Source organism: Periplaneta americana, chromosome 14 (genome assembly GCF_040183065.1).
Source record: "Periplaneta americana isolate PAMFEO1 chromosome 14, P.americana_PAMFEO1_priV1, whole genome shotgun sequence".
In the NCBI taxonomy this organism is placed as follows: Eukaryota; Metazoa; Arthropoda; class Insecta; order Blattodea; family Blattidae; genus Periplaneta; species Periplaneta americana.
The window spans coordinates 113,834,331-113,860,503 of record NC_091130.1 but is presented as its reverse complement, the minus strand read 5'-3'; the positions used below and the strand labels follow the sequence as shown (position 1 = coordinate 113,860,503).

The 26,173-nt window shown below is 34.2% G+C and overlaps 1 protein-coding gene across 2 annotated transcripts in view; it reads left to right on the top strand.

The window, feature by feature from the left end:
- The window catches only part of LOC138713683 (transcription factor SOX-10-like), a 251,456-nt gene that overhangs the window by 185,582 nt on the left and 39,701 nt on the right, over nt 1-26,173 (top strand). The gene's annotated exons all lie outside the window — the stretch shown is intronic.

Here is a 26,173-nt window from a genome sequence, read left to right as displayed (position 1 = left end):
GTGCAGTTCTGCGTTGTGTAACTTTCTCCATCCCTCTTAGCTCCAAATATTTTCCTAAGAACCTTATTCTCAAATACCCTTAATCTCTGTTCCTCTCTCAAAGTGAGAGTCCAAGTTTCACAACCATACAGAACAACTGGTAATATAACTGTTGTATAAATTCTAACTTTAAGATTTTTGACAGCAGACTAGATGACAAAAACTTCTCAAACGAATAATAACGTTTTACGAGGACTTCGGTAAATAAATAAAACAACGTATTTTTTTTTCTTTTCTTTTTTTTTTCCTATCGCTTTAACATCCTTGATCATATCTCGAGTTAATCTTTTAAGTGAAATGTGTACTATTGTTGAGACTGGTTCTATTGTTGTGAACTAGATGGCGACAGTATATGTATTACGGATTTGTTATGAATATGATTTCGGTGATGAATAAGGCCGATGATATTCAGGGATGTTGTGGCCCGAATTTCCTGGCATTTGCCTTACGGTTGTGGGAAAACCCTAAAAAACCTCAACCAGGAAATTCAATCCGACCGGGAATCGAACCCGGTCCCTCTGCGTAAGGGACCCCTACACCACAGAGATGGTCAAGAATGTATTGTAAACCCTATTGTTTCTCTTGAATAATATCAAAACTTCCGTGTTCTTTCTAGACTTTGTGTGACTTATTTAATGACAGATAAAAATTATTTTATTATATTTTAGTGAACTAAGAAATAGACTAGTGAAATGTTTTGTATGGAATGTGGCATTGTATGGGGCAGAAACGTGGACATTACGACGAAGTGAAGAGAAGAGAATAGAAGCATTTGAAATGTGAATATGGAGAAGAATAGAACGTGTAAATGGACTGACAGAATAAGAAACGAAGCTGTGTTGGAAAGAGTGGGTGAAGAAAGAATGATGCTGAAACTGATAAGGGAGAGGAAAAGGAATTATTATAGTTGGGTCACTGGTTGAAAAGAAACTGCCTACTGAAGGATGGACTGGAAGGAATGGTGAACGGGAGAAGAGTTCGGGGCAGAAGAAGATATCAGATGATAGAAGACTTAAAGATATATAGATCATATGAGGAGACAAAGGCGACGGCAGAAAATAGGAAAGATTGGAGGAAGCTGGGTTTGCAGTGAAATACCTTACCTTGAGCAGAACACTATGAATGAATGAATGAATGAAAGAGAAGTTTAGTGAATCTTATTTATTATACTCATGCGATGGTAATTTATTAAATAAAAAGTTGAAAATGAAGTTCAACTTCTTATTGTTTTGTTCTTTTAGTTTATGTCTTTATATGCTCAATTCTTAATATATCGACGTTGCAATAATAATTTTATTAAAAATATATTTTTATTAATTAGTTTGTAATAAAATATCAGAAACAACGAAAATAATAATGAAAATATGGTAGGACGGTAATCCAGTCACACTTTGCATATTTTAAAATATTATTATTCAATTTTTATCCTGCCATGTTTCCTGGAGAACTCGAGAAACTATATTAAACTTAATGGGATTTCTAATTCTGTGATATATATATATATATATATATATATCACAGAATTAGAAATCCCATTATTCTTGTTAACAAGAATTGTTATAAAAATATCTCTTTAGTCTACTCTTAAATTGGTTTGATGCCTGACAGTCCCTGACATTACTCGATAGAGAATAATTCCAAAGCCGAGGAACAGCCACAGTGAAAGAAGATGAATATGAGGATGTTCGGTGAGAGGGAATGGATAATATTGAGGAGTGTTATGATCGTGTGTCTAGGTTATGGTGGGTGGATAAATTTAAAAAACGAGACGCAAGATAGACAGGAGTGGAGAAATGCAATATGTGAAAGAGGAGGGAAAGACAGTGGATTTTCCTACGATCTTCTAGACGGAGCCAGGACAACATTTCGAGGGATGGTGTTAGGTGATCAGCCCGGCGAATATTGCAGACGAAACGGACGCACATATTATGAACACATTGTAGTCTCTGCACCGAAGTAGCGCTTAGGTCAGTAAGCAGAATATCACAGTAATCGAAGTGGGGCATCACGAGTGTTTGCACTAACATCTTTTTCAGGGAAAAGGGTAGAAAATTCTTCAATCGCCTAAACGAGTGGATTAATGAGAATACTGTTTTGCAGTTTTCGAAATTGAAATCACTTTGCTGAAAACAAAATGCTTAGCAAAAAGCTAAAGTTTATCCATCTTAAATCTTGCGTACACTACTTTTAACACTTAAATATAAATGATTGAGTAAATGGCAGACTTACTAGTGTTAAACTGTGTAAGCACGTGTGCCTTACAGTTGTTTCGATGTATTCTTCACACCAACGTCAGAGCCTACTAGATCTCGGCGTCATCTCGACATCTCTGCCTGTTGTAGGGGTGCGTTTGCGTGTTGAAAAGTGGAGTCAAATAGTGTGTGTGTTCTGAAATTGATCTGTATGTTGAGGATTTGATTAGGGTATGTTTGAGTGTGTCTTTATATTTCATATTGTTCTAGTGTGTTCAGTTTTTTGTTTTTGGGTTGTATATGTAGGATTTCCATGTCTGTATTTATGTTATTGTATGTATGGTTAGCATTAGATATGTGTTCGGCATATGTAGATGTATTGTATTGTGTCCTCTGGTTATTGCATTAATGTGTTTTTTGTGGCGTGTTTGGAATGATCTGCCTGTCTGTCCAATGTAGAACTTGTCGCACCTATACAACCACACGGGCGTATACAGACTCACATGTAATAGTTGCCACAAGTTCTACATTGGACAGACAGGCAGATCATTCCAAACACGCTACAAAGAGCACATTAATGCAATAACCAGAGGACACAATACATCTACATGTGAGTAGCTTAATATCAAAGGCGGACATCTGACCTTCAGATCGAAATTTAGATAATGTGGATTCTTATACGTATTTCATGCTTTTTCAGTTATGGTGAAACTATATGCAAACTCTAACACTACATTTATAAAAAAAATTGTGTTAAAATATTACAAAGAACACTGTGAAACAAAAAAAAAAAAAAAAAAAAATGCCTCCAAATCAAAACTATGGAGACGACAGATGTCCGTCTTTGATATTAAACTACTCATATGCCGAACACACAACTAATGCTAACCATACATACAATAACATAAATATAGACATGGAAATCCTACATATACAACCGAAAAAACAAAAACTCAACACACTAGAACAATATGAAATATACAGACACACTAAAACACACCCTAATCAAATCCTCAACACACAGATCAATTTCAGAACACACACAATATTCGACTCCACTTTTCAACATTTTTTCAACACGCAAACGCACCCCTACAACAGGCAGCGATGTCGAGATGACGCCGGGATCTAGTAGGCTCTGACAATGGTGTGAAGGATACACCGAAACAGCTGTAAGCCATACGTGCTTATACAATTTAACACTAGTAAGTCTGCCATTTAATCAATCATTCCTAAAGTTTAATTAATGTTTAGGTTATTTTTGAAAAAGACTGTTTTAGGTAATTAACTCTGGCAAAATAAAAACTTGATTGGAGTGCAATTTTTCTGTCTAATACATAAATACGATGAAAGTAAGTACGGGATGGTGAGTAGCTTTTAGATTAAATTTCAGAAAAAATGAAATTATAGGTTTTGAAATATAAAATTCTATGTAAAGATATGCCTGGTCTTATTGTGACTGGTGCCGCCGTAGCCCCGCTCGGCTGTTCTCTGCTACAACGACGAAGCATCTGCGGGCGAGTTACAGTCCGCTTTCACGATCAACGGTATGCACCTATCACAGTAGATTACATACCACAAAGTTAAGTATTTTGTTTGGTAAAACAAAAGAAATGGTTGGTTCTTATAGATTTTTTCGCGCTGATTTCAAATCTACGTACACAATTTTCCGATCACTCAAGGTTCTGTAGTAATCGTGACTTTTGAAAATACAATTAAACTTTTTTCTATTAAAAGGTAAATTATGTTTTATTGTTATAGGATTTTTTGCACGATAGTGTGTTTTTCGTCGTTACAGCAAACAGCTGTCTAGATTGAAAATTGATTTTACTGAATTCAGAGTTGCCAACCTAGATAAATATGTTGAATTATTACAAATAACTGCTCCAGAGTTATAATGAAAATCACTGTCAACGTCTCATGCTCAAATCCTCGTTGTTTCTTTTCATTTTATTGCGTTACAGGATAGCATAATGTAATAATATAAGAAGAAAAAACTAACAGTATTATGCAACTGTATTTTTCCAAATCTAACATTAAATTTATATCATTTATATCGCTCAAGAACATAACAGAATATAAATGATAACTTGAATATTATGTATATCGCTAAATAACGATAACAGATTATAATTGATGACTTGAATATTATTTATTTCGCTAAATAATGATAATACACTATAAATGATAACTCCAATATTATTATAATGCTAAAGAACTATAACAATATAAATGATAACTTGAATATTATTTATAACGCTAAAGAACTATAACAGAATATAAATGATAACTTGAAAGTTATTTAAAACGCTAAAGAACTATAATAGAATATAAATAACTTGAATAATATTTACAACGCTAAAGAACTATAACAGAATATAAATGATAATTTGAATATTATTTATATAGCTAAAGAACGATAGCAAAATAGAAATGATAACTTGAATATTATTTATATCGCTAAAGAATAACAAAATAAAATAACTTGAACAAGGCTCGAACTCACAATCTTCGAATCATTAAGCGAGCACTCTATCGCTACTCTATGTGACGCAGATATCGAATGACTCCACAGTTCCTACTGCTTCTACAAGCGCAAGCATAGTGTAACATCACCTGATCCGAAGTGGACTTAGAAAATATTCGCTGTTCACGAGTGCACTGGACATGCGGTATTTCTGCACCACTCGAAAGGTCTATGTGTGAATATTACAACCATATGAAAAATTGAATTTGAGAAAAATTGTGACTTGTGGGATTTCTGCAATTCACGACTCAATTATGATTGTGTTCCCAATTGCATTCTTGAACTAATATTTTGTCTTGTGACATTGTAGGTTAGGTATTGAATTGCAAAATGATTCTTCATAAGCAGGCCAAATAGTTTGTTTTATTAGCTTATAGTTTCCTTCAGTGAGAAATAGTGGAATACCCATACCTAATTGCCAGATGTATTAGGGCCGGGTATTATGGAGATCGCGAAAATCACGACATAATAGATACTCGTATACAATAGATTTTTACTAATCTTTACGAATTAAGTGATTCTGAAACATTGATATAGGTGTACCTCAGGGGACGATTTTAGGTCCTGTTTTGTTTTTAATATATGTCAACGATTTACTTAAAATTGACATTGAGAAATATTCTGGTACTCTGTATTCTTATGCTGATGATACTGTGGTTATATTTAGCGGTTCGAGTAGGAATGAACCTTATCAAAATTCTAATAGTGCTATTAACATTATTAAAGAATGGCTGGATGCTCACTTACTTTCTTTGAACGTTTCTAAAACAAAATTAATACCATTTTCATTAACATCACATGGCCTTGAGCAACTAAAAGTGAATAATAATATAAGTATAACAATACATGATTGTAACTTACTTACTTGCTCATGTAACGCTTTGAGTATATCCTCACACGTTAAATATTTAGGCATTATTATTGACCAACATTTAAAATGGGACAACCATATCTCCTTCCTGTGTAACAGATTGCGTAAAACAATCCACAAATTTTCCATTCTACGCTCTTATTTACCTGTTTATGTTCTGCTTACTGTGTACTTAGCTCTGTTTCAATCAATAATTCAGTATGGTATTTTAGGTTGGGGAGGAATGGCAAAATCAACTCTCCATCCTTTAAATTTTCTCCAAAAAATAATTATCAAAATTTGTCTATATAAACCTTTTGATTACTTACTTACTTACTTACTTATTGGCATTTAAGGAACCCGGAGCTTCATTGCCGCCCTCACATAAGCCCGCCATTGATCCCTATCCTGAGCAAGATTAATCCAGTCTCTACCATCATATCCCACCTCCCTCAAATCCATTTTAATATTATCTTCCCATCTACGTCTCGGCCTCCCTAAAGGTCTTTTTCCGCCGGCCTCCCAACTAACACTCTATATGCATTTCTGGATTCGCCCATACGTGCTACAAGCCCTGCCCATCTCAAGCGTCTGGATTTAATGTTCCTAATTATGTCAGGTGAAGAATACAATGCGTGCAGCTCTGCGTTGTGTAACTTTCTCCATTCTCCTGTAACTTCATCCCTCTTAGCCCCAAATATTTTCCTAAGAACCTTATTCTCAAACACCCTTAATCTCTGTTCCTCTCTCAAAGTGAGAGTCCAAGCTTCACAGCCATATAGAACAACCGGTAATATAACTGTTTTATAAATTATAACTTTCAGATTTTTGGACAGCAGACTAGATGATAAAAGCTTCTCAACCGAATAATAACAGGCATTTCCCATATTTATTCTGCGTTTAATTTCTTCCCGAGTGTCATTTATATTTGTTACTGTTGCTCCAAGATATTTGAATTTTTCCACCTCTTCGAAGGATAAATCTCCAATTTTTATATTTCCATTTCGTACAATATTCTGGTCACGAGACATAATCATATACTTAGTCTTTTCGGGAATTACTTCCAACCCTATCGCTTTACTTGCTTCAAGTAGAATTTCCGTGTTTTCCCTAATCGTTTGTGGATTTTTTCCTAACATATTCACGTCATCCGCATAGACAAGAAGATGATGTAACCCATTCAATTCCAAACCCTGCCTGTTATCCTGAACTTTTCTAATGGCATATTCTAGAGCAAAGTTAAAAAGTAGAGGTGACAATGCATACCTTTTGATTACCCAACAAAATTAATTTTTCAGGAATTTGGTGTATCAAATCTAGAACAAATTTATAAACAAGTATTGCTGATTTACTTCCATAAAAACCACAATAAATTTAAATTTGACCCTCACGAATACCATAAGAGACAAAACTACAGTTTCTTTCTAAATACTCTCAAATGCCACACAACTGCTGGATTAAAACACAGCAGAAATTTTGGACCCAAAATATACAATGCTTTAATTAGAGCTTACCTTGAGCTAAGTACACTTAACACACATAGATTTAAGAAACAAATCAGATTAATTACTTAATTGTTTAAGATAATTGAGTTAAAAATTTATACTTTAATATTTATGTCCTTTTGTATTTTCTATTTGTATATAGACCCTATTATTACATGCTGTATGTATTTTACCACTTATTAATGTTATTGTGCTCATGAACTCTCTTAATTTTGTGATATATTTGTATAATTGATCTGTACTGCGCCCGAGCACGAGCTTCTGCTCTTTCGGGCTGCAATGCCTAATGTAGCTCAAGTGTAAAGTATTAAAAAAATCAATTAAATTAAATTAAAATTAAATTAAATATGTGGATAAAACAATCGCGACAAATCGAAGTATGAACACATTCGCGAATTATTACTATTGCGTCGTTTTTTAGCAAATTTAATATTCTAAGTTTTTTCGGATTTTTTTTTTCACTGAATTTGTTATATATCCAAGTAGGCAACATTACATGGTATTCCAGGTGTTCTGATTACATTAGTGAACTCAAAAGACGGAGAATTCAACATTCCAGTAATAATTAGAAAGTGTTAATTTGAGGGCTGCAAGTTTTTTTTCGTTTTTAATTAATGTTTGTTAAATACAGTCTCAATCCAACAAATATTGTCTATTGGCCGTACCGCACCTTTACCAGAATCCAACGAATCCTTAATATTAATTATTTAGAAAGTAATATTCATACCGAGTTGATACTCCAATTCCAAAATAATTGTATTTTCCAGAATTTCCATTAATCTCCACCAAGAGTACAAATTAATCCCCAAACATCTCCGCCGACCCAATATTAAAAAACACAAATGATAAAATTAATCTCATAAATACCTGTGTATTGCTAACGTTCATGAATTCTGCGAACAATTTTGACTAAGTTTCTTTCGCCCGAAGCGGCAGCAGGGAATTTTTGTCTCTATCTATATCTTGTGCATCACTCGCCCTATAATGAGACCCGTAATCCCGTATCTTTGAAGGAAGATCTACTAACTTTTATATGATGACTTGTTAACGATGTCAGGAACTTTCTCGGATTACAGTTGTAACACCGTGATGAAGAGGATGGATTTATTTGTATATCAAAGAGAAAGGGCATTTTTTAAGAAACCTTTCTGACCGCGGCTTTGTCCAGTATAAATTTCACTTCGACCTCTCCGGGAATTGGACAAGTTTCCGGTTCTGTTAGCGGTGCGCGGAGGTTTGTTTTAATAGGACATATTCTAGCGAGGTGGTAGTTGATGTCAAGGCAGTAGCTATTAGCGCCTCTGAGTTGTAAAGTTTTGTTGAATATCTGAACTGTAAACGTTTTCAATGGCGGCTGTTCTTTCTCTTTGTAGTGTTTTAACTTGCCTGTAAATCACAGCTCCTCAAAACAGTTGCCGGTCTAACAAAGCTCGATAAACAAGACAAGAAACATATAATTGCCATGATTTTCAAGCGGACAAGGACTTTCCCGTGCCAATTTAAACCACAACCACGTAAAGGAAACATCTTAATATCACTTCACCACATCTCCGTACAAATCAAGTTAGGCTACATTCTCTATATTTATCCTAAGCTCTATACCAGAACGCCGTACAATAATGAATGGTTTTTTTATTTAAGATGTTTACAGTTCAAAGCCAACTACTATATATCGATTGAGGTGTTTTCGGGTCTCTACAGATGTGATTAGATAGGACTAAACGTGCTAAAATGTAGAACTACACATTTATTCAGTTTTACAAAGAATATTTTGTGAGATGACACATAGAAGTTCGTATGTATGTATGTATGTATGTATGTATGTATGTATGTATGTATGTATGTATGTATGTATGTATGTATGTATGTATGTATGTATGTATGTATGTATGTATGTATGTATGTATTTATGCTATTGCTGTCTGAATGTATTATTAGTATTCATAGTGATATACAAATTGTACATACATAATTTTGATGACAGTAAATATACATATACAATATACATTTAATATTCGTAGGTATTATGCACTTACTTACAAATGGCAGGTTCATTGCCGCCCTCACATAAGGCCGCCATTGGTCCCTATCCTGTGCAAGATTAATCAAGTCCCTATCATCATATCCCACCTCCCTCAAATACATTTTAATATTATCCTCCCATCTACGTCTCGGCTTTCCCAAAGGTCTTTTTCCCTCCGGTCTCCCAACTAACACTCTATATGCATTTCTGGATTCGCCCATACGTGCTACATGCCCTTCCCATCTCAAACCTCTGGATTTTCCTAATTATGTCAGGTGAATAATACAATGCTTGCAGTTCTGCGTTGTGTAACTTTCTCCATTCTCCTGTAACTTTATCCCTCTTAGCCCCAAATATTTTCTTAAGAACCTTATTCTCAAACACCCTTAAGCTCTGTTCCTCTCTCAAAGTGAGAGTCCAAGTTCCACAACCATACAGAACAACCGGTAATATAACTGTATTATAAATTCTAACTTCCAGATTTTTTGATAGCAGACTTGATGACAAAAGCTTCTTAACCGAATAATAACACACATTTCTCATATTTATTCTGCGTTTTATTTCCTCCCGAATGTCATTTATATTTGTTACTGTTGCTCCAAAATATTTGAATTTTTCGACCTCTTCGAAGGATAAATCTCCAATTTTTATATTTCCATTTTGTACAATATTCTGGTCACGAGATATAATCATATACTTTGCCTTTTCGGGATTTACTTCCAAACCTATCGCTTTACTTGCTTCAAGTAAAATTTCCGTGTTTTCCTTAATCGTTTGTGGATTTTCTCCTAACATATTAACGTCGTCCGCATAGACAAGAAGCTGATGTAACTCATTCAATTCCAAACCCTGTCTGTTATCCTGAACTTTTCTAATGGCATATTCTAGAGCGAAGTTAAAATGTAAACGTGATAGTGCATCTCTTTGCTTTAGCTGCCCATATATATATATATATATATATATATATATATATATATATATAATGTACAGGGTATTTCAAAATTATATTAATACTTAAATGAGTAAATACATTTACTCAACTTCAAAAGAAGTATCTGACTAAAAACCACTTTTCATTTATTGCAAGGTCTCAACCTGTTGTCCAATTTTATCAACACCCAATTATTGAAAACGAATAACAGTAGCATTTAAACTCCCGACGCTTATTCTCTTGGAATAAATTGCGTTACCACATTTGTAATTCTTTTCTTGAGTTCATTGATACTCGCAACTCCCGTGATCTTTCACCATGCCCCTGTCTCTTTCATAATCAGAAACCGCAAAGCGTGAGATCAGGGGAGTGAGAAGGGCATTGTAAAGGTCCACTTCTTCCTATCCACCTTCTCGAAAATGTCTGATCTAGGAAATTACGAATATTACAAGCGAAGTGCGCAGGTACACCATTCTGTTTAAAATGCCCCACGTAGAGTATTTTCATTGGAAGTTCCTCGATAGCATATAACTAAAACAAGTGTAAATATCTTTCGAAATTCACTGTCAAAAAAGTAAGATCATTCACACCAGTAGCGGTAACGGCACACCAAACACTCGCCTTTGGTCGGTCTCGTTGAAGTCGGTGCTCAAATTTTCTACGGACCATGATTGGAGATCTAAACACTACCGTCAAGCTTGCCACTACTCTTCTTTCTTCTAGCGTTAACCTGTCAAGCATGACATATACTTGAAATAAAAAAATAATAAAATATTTCTTTTTGATTAAAGTGTTAACATAATATTGACATAGTCTGTATATTATATACATAGTGAACCTTAAGTAATGTCGTTAATTTCATGGGGTTATTCTTTGAGATATTTCAGACAAAAATTTTAATACAATTTTACTCGTTTTTGCTTCCTTTTCGAGATAAAAATCGTTTTATATGAAATATTTTATTGCTTGTTTTGGGACAGCTATTGATTTAATTCCCAATATGCTCAGTCAATTTAAGAGAGCTGTATATTGTAACAATTTTAGTTTTGTCCTTTAAATGTGGAGGATTTTGATCCGAACAAATGTAACATTGTAAAATTTCTTTGCAAAACGAAAAGTTACATTTGTTTTCATAAAATTTCTGCACATTTAAAAGACAAAACTAAAATTCTTTCAATCATTTATTATCATAATACACTGCTCTCCTAAATTGACTGAGAATATTGGGAATTCAATCAATGGCTTTACCAAAACACGCCATGAAATCAAGGATGGGTGGAGCGGAGAAAAATTTCTCCGGCACCGGGACTCGAACCTGGATTTTCAGCTCTACGTGCTGACGCTTTATCCACTAAGCCACACCGGATTGCAGTTCCGATGACGGATTGAATCCTCTCAGTTTAAATTTCTTCTCTTAATTTCCCTCATGCACTGTGTCACAGATGTGTGACAGTGGCACAATGTCCAACACACTATGTGCAGATGTGCACTCATTACAGTGATTAAGTGGCCGGGATCCGACGAAATGAGTGCCGTCCATCCTTTATCATATGATAACGCAGAATTCCTGCACGGAAATATCGTACGTACTTCGGTACATCATAATATGACATGCATAAATAATCACTTACTGTATAATCATTTAAGATGAGCGGAACCGGGTTCAAATCCTGGTTGGGAAAGTTATCTGGATGAGATTTTTTCCGAGGTTTTTTCTCACCTCATTGAGAACAAATACTAGGTAACTTATTGCGCTGGAACTGAACTCATTTCACTCGCATTAGGCCTATCATCTTCATCTCACTCAGACGCTAGATAATCATACATACATACATACATACATACATACATACATACATACATACATACATACATACATACGTATTCTGCCCATGGACAGGTCTTTCATTGCAAACCCAGCACTCTCCAATCTTTCGTATTTTCTGCTTTCCTCTTAGTCTCCGCAAATGATCCACGTATCTTAATGTCGTCTATCATCTGATATCTTCTTCTGCCCCGAACTCTTCTCCCGTTCACCATTCCTTCCAGTGCATCCTTCAGTGAGCAGTTTCTTCTCAGCCAGTGAACCAACCAATTCCTTTTTCCCTTTCTTATCAGTTTCGGCATCATTCTTTCTTCACCCACTTTTTCCAACACAACTCCATTTCTTATTCTGTCTGTCCACTTCATATGTTCCATTCTTCTCCATATCCACATTTCAAATACTTCTATTTGTTTCTCTTCATTTCGTCATAATGTCCATGTTTCTGCTCCATACAAAGCCACACTTCACACAAAGCACTTCACTAGTCTCTTCCTTAGTTCTTTTCCGCAGAAGATGCTCCTTTTTCTATTAAAAGCTTCCTTGGCCATTGCTATCCTCCTTTTGACTTCCTGGCTGCAGCTCAGTTACTGCTTATAGTACACCCCAAGTATTTGAAGCTGTTCACTTGCTCTACTGCCTCATTTAGAATTCTTTATTTTTCTTGCGACAACCATGGTCTTCGTCTTGTTTGCATTCATCTTCATCCCATAGCAGTCTATAAAATGTCGTAAAATAAACCAATTAAGAAAAAAAAAGATCCTGAGTCATTTTAAATGCCAATTGTGTTATTTATTATTATTATTATTATTATTATTATTATTATTATTATTATTATTATTATTGTTGTTGTTGTTGTTACATGTGAACGCTTTACAACCTACCAGCACTTAGGCCTACTAAATGAAAAGGAAAATCCTTGTTTTCGACAACGTTCCAGAGGAGGTTGCAATAATTTATCTTACCAACGGCTTTTCGTAATTATTATTCAATCCAAAGAAGAAGTGCATAATAATTGGCTGTAAGTGTCGTAACTCTACACCATTTGCAAGCACATAAAATGGAACATCTGAGATACGCTCGTGCCGGCCGGTACTTTCCTCACCCTAATCAGCTGGTCTTGTGAGTGTTGGACTGACTTTCAAAGTAACACAGTGTTGACTTGACAAAGTCGTATACTTCGGGATACGTTGGACTTGACTCAATATTCTTCCATTTTATGTATGCAAATAGTTTACATCTGAAAAGTCTTAGGCTATTAATGAAGAAGTTAAAAACAAATTTAACTTTGAAAGTAATGATGATGATAGCGCACTATATGATGTTGAAGTTATTTTGTGAAAGAGAAGCGATTAAAAATAATCGCATAACATGTGCAGTATTTTCAAAACATCAAATAAAAAAAGAAGTTGGGTTTATTTGAGAAATGGAGCATTTGAAAAAGGCTGCTTCCTGTCAAGTGGTAGACAGATAGAACCAACACAAACATACACATTTTTAATGGCTTTACCTTCTACGAAAACTAAAAGACATGGACTTCGAGTCAATAATCGAAATCCATTTATAGAGCCAGTCGCTTTCGCTTCTGCTTTCAACTTTTTTATCTTATTCTCTGTGAGTGTGTGCGCGCGCATTTTTACCCTAGTTTCCTTGGAGCAGACAGATCCCCTGATAAAAAGGTTTTATATTATTGTACATCTTTAATCTATAACAGATGCCGCTTGATCTCTTACACGTGATCTTACGCTTTCTTTTTTTCGTTAAAAAGTTCGAGGCGGTGGACCCTTTCAATTCTCTTGCTGTTGTGGTGTTTACTTCTAAATTTCCTCCCGTAAAGATCTTCCTAAGACACGAACAATTTTCCACTACTTTATAGCATTAATATTGAATATGTTTGTTAGTATCAACATCTGAATAAATCATGGAGCTTCCACTTTTAACCATAATAAAATTGATTTAGCGTAACTCAGCTGCTGAACCATATATTCTAATCGAATGTTAACTCCTTTTTCTCCAAAGCGAGTAGGCTATTAACAATCTTCGATAAGGTACTTAATATAGGCCTATACCATGATGACAGTGATGCTGCTGCTGCTGCTGCTGCTGCTGATGATGATGATGATGATGATGATGATGATGATGATGATGATGATGATGATGATGATAAAATTGGAAAAGGGATGTACATCAAGAAACCAGCCCAAAACACTGTCCTTGTCAATTATAAATTATACTTAAATTAATTACTGGAATTTGATCCGAAACTCCAGTCGCTATAACCTTGTGACTATCATATCTCAAAACCAGAATCCTTTTCAGATACAACAATAAGTAGACCTATTTACACTAATATATTGCTTTCTCAGTTTTTATAGCGGATTTAACCCCTTATAGAATGGAAACTTTATACAGTCAACTCTGGATATAGTGAACTCGGTTATAGTGAACATTCGGCTATAGTGAACCTAAATCGTTGGTCCCGACCCGCATACATTAAAAAGTACATTAATATTTCCGTTTATAGTGAACCCTTGCTTCAGTTATAGTGAACCTAAAACTAGAACTTCTCCAAGAAAATGTAATAATTTTAAAATGGCCAAAATGGTAATTTCTCCTATAAACTTCCAAGAATATGCTCAGAATAAAATCTCAAACCTTCTACTCCTTAAGTGCATTAAAAGACAAAGGATTTGGTCAGCTTCCTGGACAGCTTGAAACATGTTAAAGAGAATTGTGTACGCAGAGAGGGATAAAGGAAGGATTAGTTGTGATTACTTTAAAAGAGGTTATTAGAAGAATAGGAAGAGAAAGTGTTTTCTTTTGTAAAAGGAAGTAGAGTGATGACCAAAGGGTAAATACAAAAAGAATTACAGTATAATGGTCCTCAACCCTCCCTCCCGCGTCTTTTTAAAAATGAAACCGGGGAAATTCCAAGGCCAGATACACAGTAGCATACCTCTAGTAGGAAGAGGTGCAAAATTGGTCAGTGCCTACTACCTACATGGCCACATTAGATTCAAGTTTCGAACTGTGAACATAGAATGTCAAAGCGTAAAGTGTTTAAGATGGAAGATAAAGAGAACATCAGTACTGATATTGAACGTGATCTGTACCAAACGGACATTAACTGTGTGTATAGCAACGTCAGTAGTATAAAAACATACACTTAGGTTTTAGTGAACCTTGCATATAGTGAACGAAATATGCTGGTCCGCAGAGGTTCACTATAACCGAGTTGACTGTATATAAATTTTATTCATTTTAATTTCTCTGTGTAGAAAGTGAGAAGATATTGCGATGCTGCAAAATTGGATACTAGGTTTTCGCAAAAAAAAAAAATAATAAAAGTTTCAGTATCCCTGATACCAAAAAAAGTGTTTTAAGTATGCTTTCTGTCTGTCAGTCTGTTTGTCCGACTGTCCGTCTATCTATGTACAGTACAGCGATTTCTGCTGAAGTATTGGACCAAATAAACCAAAAAAATGAGACAAATCTATTCGACTACTTGGAATAAATTTAGTATTAAATTGATAGAGTGAATAAACAACGGTCCCTTTACTGGGGAATAAATTTAATATTTATATTGACAGAGTGGTTAAACAATGGCTCTTATATTGAGGAATAAATTTAATATTTATATTGACAGAGTGGTTAAACAATGGTTCCTGTATTGTTTAATAAATTTAGTATCTATATTGACAGAGTGGTTAAACAATGGTTCCTGTATTGTTTAATAAATTTAGTATCTATATTGACAGAGTGGTTAAACAATGGTTCCTGTATTGTTTAATAAATTTAGTATCTATATTGACAGAGTGGCTAAACAATGGTTCCTGTATTGAGGAATAAATTTAATATTTATACTGACAGAGTGGTTAAAGAATGATCCCTGTATTGAGGAATAAATTTAATATTTATATTGACAGAGTGGTTAAACAATGGTTCCTGTATTGTTTAATAAATTTAGTATCTACATTGACAGAGTGGTTAAACAATGGTTCCTGTATTGAGGAATAAATTTAATATTTATACTGACAGAGTGGTTAAAGAATGATCCCTGTATTGAGGAATACATTTAATATTTATATTGACAGAGTGGTTAAACAATGGTTCCTGTATTGTTTAATAAATTTAGTATCTACATTGACAGAGTGCTTAAACAATGGTTCCTGTATTGAAGAATAAATTTACTATTTATACTGACAGAGTGGTTAAAGAATGATCCCTGTATTGAGAAATAAATTTAATATTTATATTGACAGAGTGGTTAAACAATGGTTCCTGTATTGTTTAATAAATTTAGTATCTATATTGACAGAGTGGTTAAACAATGGTTCCTGTATTGAGGAATAAGTTTAATATTTATACTGACAGAGTGGTTAAAGAATGATCCCTGTATTGAGGAATAAATTTAATATTTATATTGACAGAGTGGTTAAACAATGGTTCCTGTATTGAGGAATAAATTTAATATTTATACTGACAGAGTGGTTAAAGAATGATCCCTGTATTGTTTAATAAATTTAATATTTAATTGACAGTGGTTAAAGAATGATCCCTGTATTGAGGAATAAATTTAATATTTATACTGACAGAGTGATTAAAGAATGATCCCTGTATTGAGGAATAAATTTAATATTTATATTGACTGAGTGGTTAAAGAATGATCCCTGTATTAAGGAATAAATTTAATATTTATACTGACAGAATGGTTAAAGAATGATCCCTGTATTGAGGTATATTAATATTTATACTGACAGAGTGGTTAAAGAATGATCCCTGTATTGAGGAATAAATTTAATACTTATACGGACAGAGTGGTTAAAGAATGATCCCTGTATTGAGGAATAAGTTTAATATTTATACTAACAGAGTGGTTAAAGAATGGTCCCTGTATTCAGGAATAAATTTAATATTTATATTGACAGAGTGGTTAAAGAATGATCCCTGTATTGAGGAATAAATTTAATATTTATATTGACTGAGTGGGTAAAGAATGATCCCTGTATTAAGGAATAAATTTAATATTTATACTGAAAGAGTGGTTAAAGAATGATCCCTGTATTGAGGAATAAATTTAATATTTATATTGACAGAGTGGTTAAGCAATGGTCCGTGTATTGAGGAATAAATTTAATATTTATATTGACAAAATGATTAAACAATGGATCTTGTATTGAGGAATAAATGTATTATTTATAGGTAGGCCTACAACTACAAAGACTTATAAATAAAAAATGAACTATTTAAAGAATAAAATTGAACAATTAGATAACAGACAGATCAATCTTTCGGAATACTGCAATGCCATGTTCTACAAAGCTCTTCCCAATGTTTTTATGTAAAAAGATTAAACAGACTAAGGGTATGGATTGGTTATTTTAGTTATATCTTTGACAGACAGAAGTCTGTGTAAAGTGTGACGGAGAGTTGTGTTTCTGGTTAAGGCATGGAGGGAATCTGACAACACTGAATTCAAACAACAAACAATTGGGAGGGAATAGGGTTGTACTCTTTTTGGGGAGGGAATTGGAATCTCATTTTTGGGAGGGAATCGGCGTCCCCCGATTTTAAGACTATAAAATTTCATACAATTTATTCTCATTTCATAAACTCCGCAGAGAAAACCAGATGTGTAAGTAATCAATTGATATTAATTTTAAATATATTATAATATGATGTGATAATACGTACAAACTAGCGCGTTTTCAGCCACATGACTGAGTTAAATAGGATAATGTTATTGTGATGTTAATAAATATTTAGAGCAGAGTAGAAAACTCCGTGTTCCGTTCACACCTTCCACATTTCAATCAATCAATGAGGAAAAGTGTAAGCAATTATGACTTTAATTACTACTAAAAGAAACAAAATTTAGTTGGCCAAGACATCACTAAATTATGGTACTTGTTTATGTGACAGGTAAATAAGAATGGTGGCCCCGCAACAGCGAGCCCCTGTTGTCTGGTATGTGCAAACAAAATCAATTATTTTGGCGCAAATAAATTACCGACAAGTGTACATAGAAGATGTAGGTACCTCTACCAAGACCAATTAAGACAAGTTTGAAAAGTTCCTAGCGACCTGAAGTATTCTGAAATAATCTGGGGAAACACATATGTAAAATGCCTTGCTTCAACTCGCCAAGTAATTGTTTAACTCTTGACTTTTTCCATATTTCAAAACTTCAACGCTAATGTAAGATGTACGGAATACAATAAATAAAATTAAATGAAGACAAAGAGGAAAAAATTCCGGCGGAGTTTCAAACAAGTTTAGGCAAATCCAGTCGCCAATCATCAAGACAATTTAAACAACTGCCAACAAAAGTTCATTGAATGCTGCGTAAAAGTATTCATTTGTATGTATAAAAAATGTATCAGTAATGTCACTGAGCCAATCAAGAGCCAATAAAAAAATATATACACATTTTCTTGTTTTTTTTTTTTAATTTTAAATATGCCTCATGAACACAATCAGAAATCTCCTGAATTCTCTTTTGAATATTTAGTCGAGAAATGCGCAGTTTTTCAAAATTAATTAACAACTTTCACTGGACAAATTATTTCAGCCACCTTGATCATTACACTTTTATAAAACTCTCCTCCGTTGGAAGGCTTAAGAGAACGAGCTGTTTCGTTAGCCACTAGATAGCTGGCTTCTTTATATTTATTTATGTCCTCTTTCTCTTCATGACGGTGATTTAAGGCTGATTTCAGTTCTTGGAGTTTAATAGTTCGTTTCATTACTACAGTAGCACGTAATATTCAATCAGTTTCTCTATATTATTATTATTATTATTATTATTATTATTATTATTATTATTATTATTATTATTATTATTATTATTACGTCGCTTAAGAAACAATACCGCGTAACTGACATTTTTGGTCAAAACTGTTTTTTTGCACAGATGGTACCTCCACTGTCATCTACATCCATTGACAAGCGCTGGAATTTGATTGAATGAATGGCCTGCGTGCGAAGGAGGGGGTACAATACCGCGTATCTGAAGTCACGAGAAGTCTGTAGGAAATACCGTGTATCTGACAACAGATATTATGTCTGCGCCCTCAGTACGGAAGCTGGTTCTCGTTACTGCCTTGTAAAATTGTGTCAACAGTGTGTGATATCCTGAGAAGATTAAAGAAGTGTTCAGTTTCAATTATTTAAAAGGTAAATAAAATAGACTTATTTCACTAATGTCAATTGAATGTTAGTTGAGCTGAATTCCCGCAGAATCTTACTGCAAGTTCATTCACTGAAATATAGTACATTTAATATTTTATTATTATATAGGCCTACAGATACAAGAGAAGAAATGGATAATGAATCAGATGACAGTCAGTTTAGCGAGAACGAAATCCTATCTGTGCGATGTTCTGCATTCAACACGGGAGAAACTTCTGTGAACATTAACGAAGGTATGAAATAAGAAGTATCACAGTTATTAAACGTTCATTTTTCTTCAGTTACGGAATCATAACAGCAAACTTAATTTAAGTACTTAATATAAATAATCATGAATGGGCCGCTAAAATAATTTGCTGAGCTCGGTTCCTTCCATTTAATCCATTTATATCACATTTATAAACACTAGTAATCTCATCTTATTCGTAGGTGTACTGCTGATAATTCAAATGCAAAAGAAAACCGTCCTTCTGAAAATGGGCTGCTGCAGATCAGGCATTGTCCGTCCAGCGTTACCGGTAAGGTTATGATCATATTATGCAGTCTGGTATGATTTAAAGCAACACTATTAAAATAATACCGCTAGAAATAGGATAGGATAGAAACTGAAGACAATACCCCGTCAATGAAGGATCTACATCAAATTTCGGATGCGTCTTCAGATGTAACGACCCCGAAGAATTCGTGAGTGCTACATCTTTACATTCGTTAGAAAAAGGTAAAGAGAAAAATCTACAAGCGTTTCATGGAAATTTGACAAAACAAGAGAAAAAGAAGTTCAAAGCCACAAAAGGGTAAGTGGAAGAAAATGAAAAATAGAAAACTTAGAATGGAAGAGGAAGCTTATCTTAACTACAAGAGATCGAAAGATGGCAAAGTGACACATGATACGGAAAGAGATGCAAGAAATTTGGGGCCAGAGTGTAGTTATAAAATGTGGCAAAATTCGAAAGTAATGGGCTGTAATTTAATTTCTAACGAGAGAAGACACATCTTTCAGGCATTCTGGAAAACTATGACTTGGGAACAGAGGACCGTTTACGTACCAAATCTTGTGGATTTCACTCCTACGAAAAGATCTGGCAGTACAAATTCTGAATCGAGAAGAATTGTCTACAACCTAAAAGTTGATGAGAAAAAAATTCAGGTTTGGAAAAAGATGTTTCTGTGTACATTGGGAATTAAAGAATGAACTGTGCTATATTGGTTAGCTAATAGTACTGATGGCGTCCCTTCAGTAAAAAAAAAGTCATGTTCTCGTACAAAAGCACAGAAAAAAAAAAGAGCATTAGTAGCCTGCCTAAATTACCGTCACATTATTGTATATAGAACCGATTGTGCCATAGTTTTTATGATAGTAGGCCTATTCCACACTAGGGTTACTCAAGGGTTACTTTTTGTGATTTCAGCATAGGCCCATAATTATTTCTTTATTGTGTTTAACGAATATTGTGCCTGAAAAATTATCATCATTATTATATTTTTTTATAATTTTCTTTTCATTATTCGCAAGTCAGTCAAGTCCATTGTCAATAATAATAATAATAATAATAATAATAATAATAATAATACTTAATAATAATATTATTATTCATTATTTTATTATAAAATTGTATTTGTCAGCAACGTTTTAGTAACAATTCTACTTATCTATTCAAATACGTAGTGTGAAAATAAAGTACCTGGTATCAGATTATTATTATTATTATTATTATTATTATTATTATTATTATTATTATTATTATAACAATAAACATTGAACTGTGTCTTCTTTTTCCTTTCCCATAGTTTCAGCATTTGATTGACTAAGAATGCAGCAATCATTGTCTGGAACGTAATCTAGTGCTGATTCAAGCTACAACCTACCGACCTTGACCTCAAATCAGATGGTAGGACAACAATTCAGATAACACATTGACATATACAAGAGCACGAATAATATTTCCAGAAGGCAGTTTTCACGCAAAGAAAACGCTTGTCAGCATGTGTCCTGAAGCTGCTGAAGTTGTCTCGCAATACCGCGTAACTAACAAAATATAGTCAACGGCAGAGTTCCAATACCGCGTAAGTGACATGGCCAAATGTCTACGGTCATGATCATTCATTTTCACTTAGTTATGCTATTTCATAGGCATACACCACTTTTCAAGACTATTGCGTTATTTTTATGGTTTTTATTCGGTTTTTTCCTTCTCCTATAAAATTTACATTTTGTCACTTACGCGGTATTGGTTCTTAAGCGACGATTATTATTATTATTATTATTATTGTTATTATTATTATTATCTTGTAAATCTTGTGCTAACTTTTATCTTGTGTTGAACTGTTATTGGCCCTAGGCTGTTGTACAGCACAACAAATATTAGTAAATAAATAAATAAAAATACATTATTATTATTATTAATTTTATTATTACTTGATAATGTTATCAGTATTGTTATTAGTATTACTACTACTACTATTATTATTATTATTATTATTATTATTATTATTATTATTAAATCAATAACTAGTAAATAACTGATAATAGTTATCAAAAGATTTAAAAAAATTAAAATAGAGATATAGCGTAGTAATTATTTTATTTTTCAAGGGAAGATGTATATATTCAGGCACGTATATAAGAATTATGGTAACACTTGCTGATAAATAATAATAATAATAATAATAATAATAATAATAATAATAATAATAATAATAATAATAATAATACCTATTATGTCTGTGTATTCAGCGTAATGCCCTGTAATGTCGCTTGTATATACTACTATTAATTGAACCGTTGAGCAAAGCAACATATTACATTTTCTCCAACAGAACAGCGAATAAATTCCTCTTCCCATTCTGTACGAAACCTTCTGTTCCTGCTGGTAGAGACAGAGGATTTGTAGAGCGACATGGTACCGACACTACTTACCATCAGTACGTGAGCGAGACAGAGAGCAATGTACAGGAAACTCCCCTTACCAGTATGAATGTCTTTGATTATACGATGTAATCACGATACACAGTTTGGTCACCGCTGATTTACACGGAATGCGAAGAGAGTGTGCTTGCTTGAATGGAACATTAATTAGGACAGATGCACCTATTGAAAATCAGCCAGATTTTGTGCATCGTTTCTTGAGACATCACAAAGTAGAAGAGCAATATAAATTTCGTGTCACTTTGCGGCCACGTTAGTTCGCGCTTTGTAAACTATTGATAACAGCTGCTCACTTGTCAAAAGACGCCACGGGAGTTGTAATACGTCTCTAGTTGTACAAGTGTACGGTGAATTTTTATGAAACAGAAATTACAAGAACTTGTTCCTGCAGAATATACAGTTTCATTTATACCAATCAGAAGTCTTAATTAAGGATATGAGATAATTATGCTAATTTTAACTAAAATCTTTTATTTATCAATTTAATTTTAAAGTTATCTTTTAAAATTTTATTTTATAATTGATTTTAGTGGTGCTTAATTATCACATTTTATTTTTACAGCGATATTAATCTTTAATTCATTATATTACCTTGTTTTCCGCTTCACTACCTTGCATTCCGTTCAACTACCTGTTATCATATTATCACAATTTCTACACACGCACGGAAATTAGCCTTATATTAGCCATACCAACACATAAGACATCATCGAATTCATCATCATACACAATCTCGCTATCGCGCTTGTGGAATACCAGTGACATCATATATTGTCGGAATTTATTACTCGACCAAGGCCAGTGGAGTCCTGCAGCCCGGAGCCGTGGCGCTACTGCTTCTGCGTTCGTAATACCGCATCGCGATAGTTCACATTACGCCTGCGATTCCACTCGCCTCGGTCGAGTAATACCAGTAGGCCTACCGTATTTTTAGTAGGTTATTTTACGGCGCTTTATCAACATCTTAGGCTATTTAGCGTCTGAAAGAGATGAAGGTGATAATGCCGGTGAAATGAGTCCGGGGTCCAGCACCGAAAGTACCAGCATTTGCTCATATTGGGTTGAGAGAAAACCCCGGAAAAAACCTCAACCAGGTAACTTGCCCCGACCGGGAATTTAACCCGGGTCACTGATATCGCGGCCAGACGCGCTAACCGTTACTCCACAGGTGTGGATCCAAACGTATTGAAATAAACAAACTTATTACAGATTTTCTTTCTGCGTAGAGTGCAATGAAATGAACTTAGTGTACTAACTTACTACTGTTTTGTTTCTCTTGATATTTGTACAGTCAATTAATTATTTCTAGATGCTTAATCATTTTCTTTAATCACTAATAACTTTTTCTCTGACTAAGGTTCTGGCTGATATGTACATCTAATATCAGGCAGTACATTTCACTTGACGATATGTGTCAGAGGAAGAACAACTGTTTGTAAGCATCTGAAGTCTAATTAGTGTAATATGTAGCTAATCGGAGATGTGTGCAATGGATGGGAAAGGAACTGGCAATCTTACTCCATTATCTCCTAGCCTACTTGCCTATTTACCTTTATTTCGTAATGCTAATATTCTTACTGTACTCAATATATTTATTATTTATGACTGTTTAGTCCGTACTAAGATTAATTTAAATTGTCATGCTTCTCACAAGTATTTTACTCGTACTAGGAATAATCATTATATTGTGAAACCTTACGATCAGGTTGACAAAGACCAAGAAATGGTTCAATGTTATTTCTTTAGATATGTTTAACAGATTGCCCAAGAATGCCCAGACAGTTGGCTTATTAGTAAAGCTATGAAAAGAAGCAGTTAAAGCTAGTGATGGTACCGAGTATAACTGCGGCGGGTGGAATGGGGTGAATTTCCCCCACAACTTGACGTAAGCAGCCCTACTTACTAGGTTCAATGTTGTTTTAAAAAATGGCTTATAGGCAATCCTTTTTATCTTATTAATGAATATTTTGACAGTCATATAGACTTTGAATTTTAACATTTTAATCTGATTGTGATTCTATTGACTATTGTCCATAATTAGGTAATTGTAATTCTGACAAATAAATATGATTGAGTGATTCATTCATTCATTGATAATGAGTGAAGCCTTATTGATGTCATTTGTGAGGTTCAAATCTGTCTTCGAATAGTTGACAAAAAACTAATGACCAGGCTTAGAGACTTTAGACCCGATAGATGAAAACAGTGCGATTTCAAGTTGGATAGCTGGACTGTAGTGGGTGGGGGCAGTGATGGTAGCGACCTACCCGTCGTCCCATGTGCTTTATTTACTCATACTCATAAGGCAGGGAGAGGAGGTACTGTTCTGACAATAACAACAGTCCCGTACACCTAGTTCACTTTATCAGAAGAGAGGACAGAAGATAGCTAGTAGTCTAGTTTTGATCTGTACATGTGGTTATCTATGTGATTAGTCTAAGAATGTATGCGAAGTCTACGGACACTGCTGGGGTAGCGAAGATAGATTTCAATGACTTAGTGTTTTTTCGTTTTGCATTCATTAAATCATCCGCACCTGTGGAGTAACGGTTACCGCGTCTGGCCGCGAAACCAGGTGGCCCGGGTTCGATTCCCGGTCGGGGCAAGTTACCTGGTTGAGGTTTTTTCCGGGCTTTTCCCCCTCAACCCATATGAACAAATGCTGGATAACTTTCGGTGCTGGACCCTGGACTCATTTCACTGGCATTATCATCTTCATCTCATTCACACGCTAAATCACGTAAGATGTTGATAAAGCGTCGTAAAATAACCTACTAAAATAAATCCATTACATCATGTGATGTAGAGCGGAGCTTCTCCCAATATAAACTTTGTCTTGCCGACTACCGAAGAAAGTTTAGTTTTGAGACCTTCAGAATGTGTGTTGCAGTAGGCTACATAGTAACAGTACCATGTATTGTACTTCATAAGTTGTGTATGCTGTGTAGAATTATTATGTATGTTGAGTAAGTATTGCACTTGTGCTTATGACAGAAGCCGAAAGGAAATGCATATTAATTAATTTTGAAAATTTCGCATGATGGGTTTTTTATTTTAATCTAAGTAAAGATTAATTTTTTGGTCCTATAGAATTTTTCTCCTCTAACAATCATTTTATTTTAATGTTTGATAAATTAGTTGCCTTTTTTTGGAACGTCACTGTACAGTACCAGCAGACTGGACTGAACTTGGTTTCATGTACGCATGTCTCTTCTTCTGCCGACTCCAACACAATGAAAAAGCTGCCTATAGTACGGACGTAGTAAACTTATTCTATCGGGTCCAAAATCTCGATGTCTGCTAATGACTTATATTAGGCAGTCAATATATTGTATCAATACTTTTTGTTCTCATTGTGATCTTAGCTTTCTATTTGTATTATTTTATTCCCCTCGTTTTGCATCTTTACATTTGTGCTTTTTGTATTTGCATTTGAAATTTTATTTATATTTCTTAATTATTCCTTCTCTCTGCATTTGTTTTATCTGAGGCCGAGGACATCCGAGACTGAAAACTAGGACACCAAGATGAAATAATAAAAATTGTCATATTGCATAATAAAACTGTTTAATATTACTAACATATTGTTCACGTGTAATAATAGTTATAATATAAACAATGCAATTAACTTCCCTGTTCTGTCCTCCAGGCCGAAAATGAAACGGGGGTATTTACTTTTCAGTTCATTAATGAAGCTACATTTCCGCTTCGACATCTTTAAATCTAGATACAAATAAAATTTACAGTTTAGTTAGTAGGCCTAATTCGTATATATTCCATTGTGCCGAAATTAAATTTGTAATTATAAAAAATAATAATAAATACCTCCTTACGCATGCTGCGTCATTTACAAAACAAAGGAACGTCACGCAGCGAAACTCCAGAAATCATCATTCGTTCGTTTCGATATTTTAAATTCGCGAGATACCAGAGATCGTTGTAAACATTTCGATCATTCAGTGACACCAACTTTTCCATCCGTGAAAAAGCACAATTTTATCTTAGTTAAGATTATAACGATTCTCGGATGTGAATGCGTTTTATAAATGCAATTTTAATAGGTACCCCGGCAATTTGGAAAATCTCTCCCCCGACGTCCCCGGACACACAAAAAACCAGGACATGTCCGGGAAAACTAGGACGTTTGGTAACCCTATTTTGTATGTC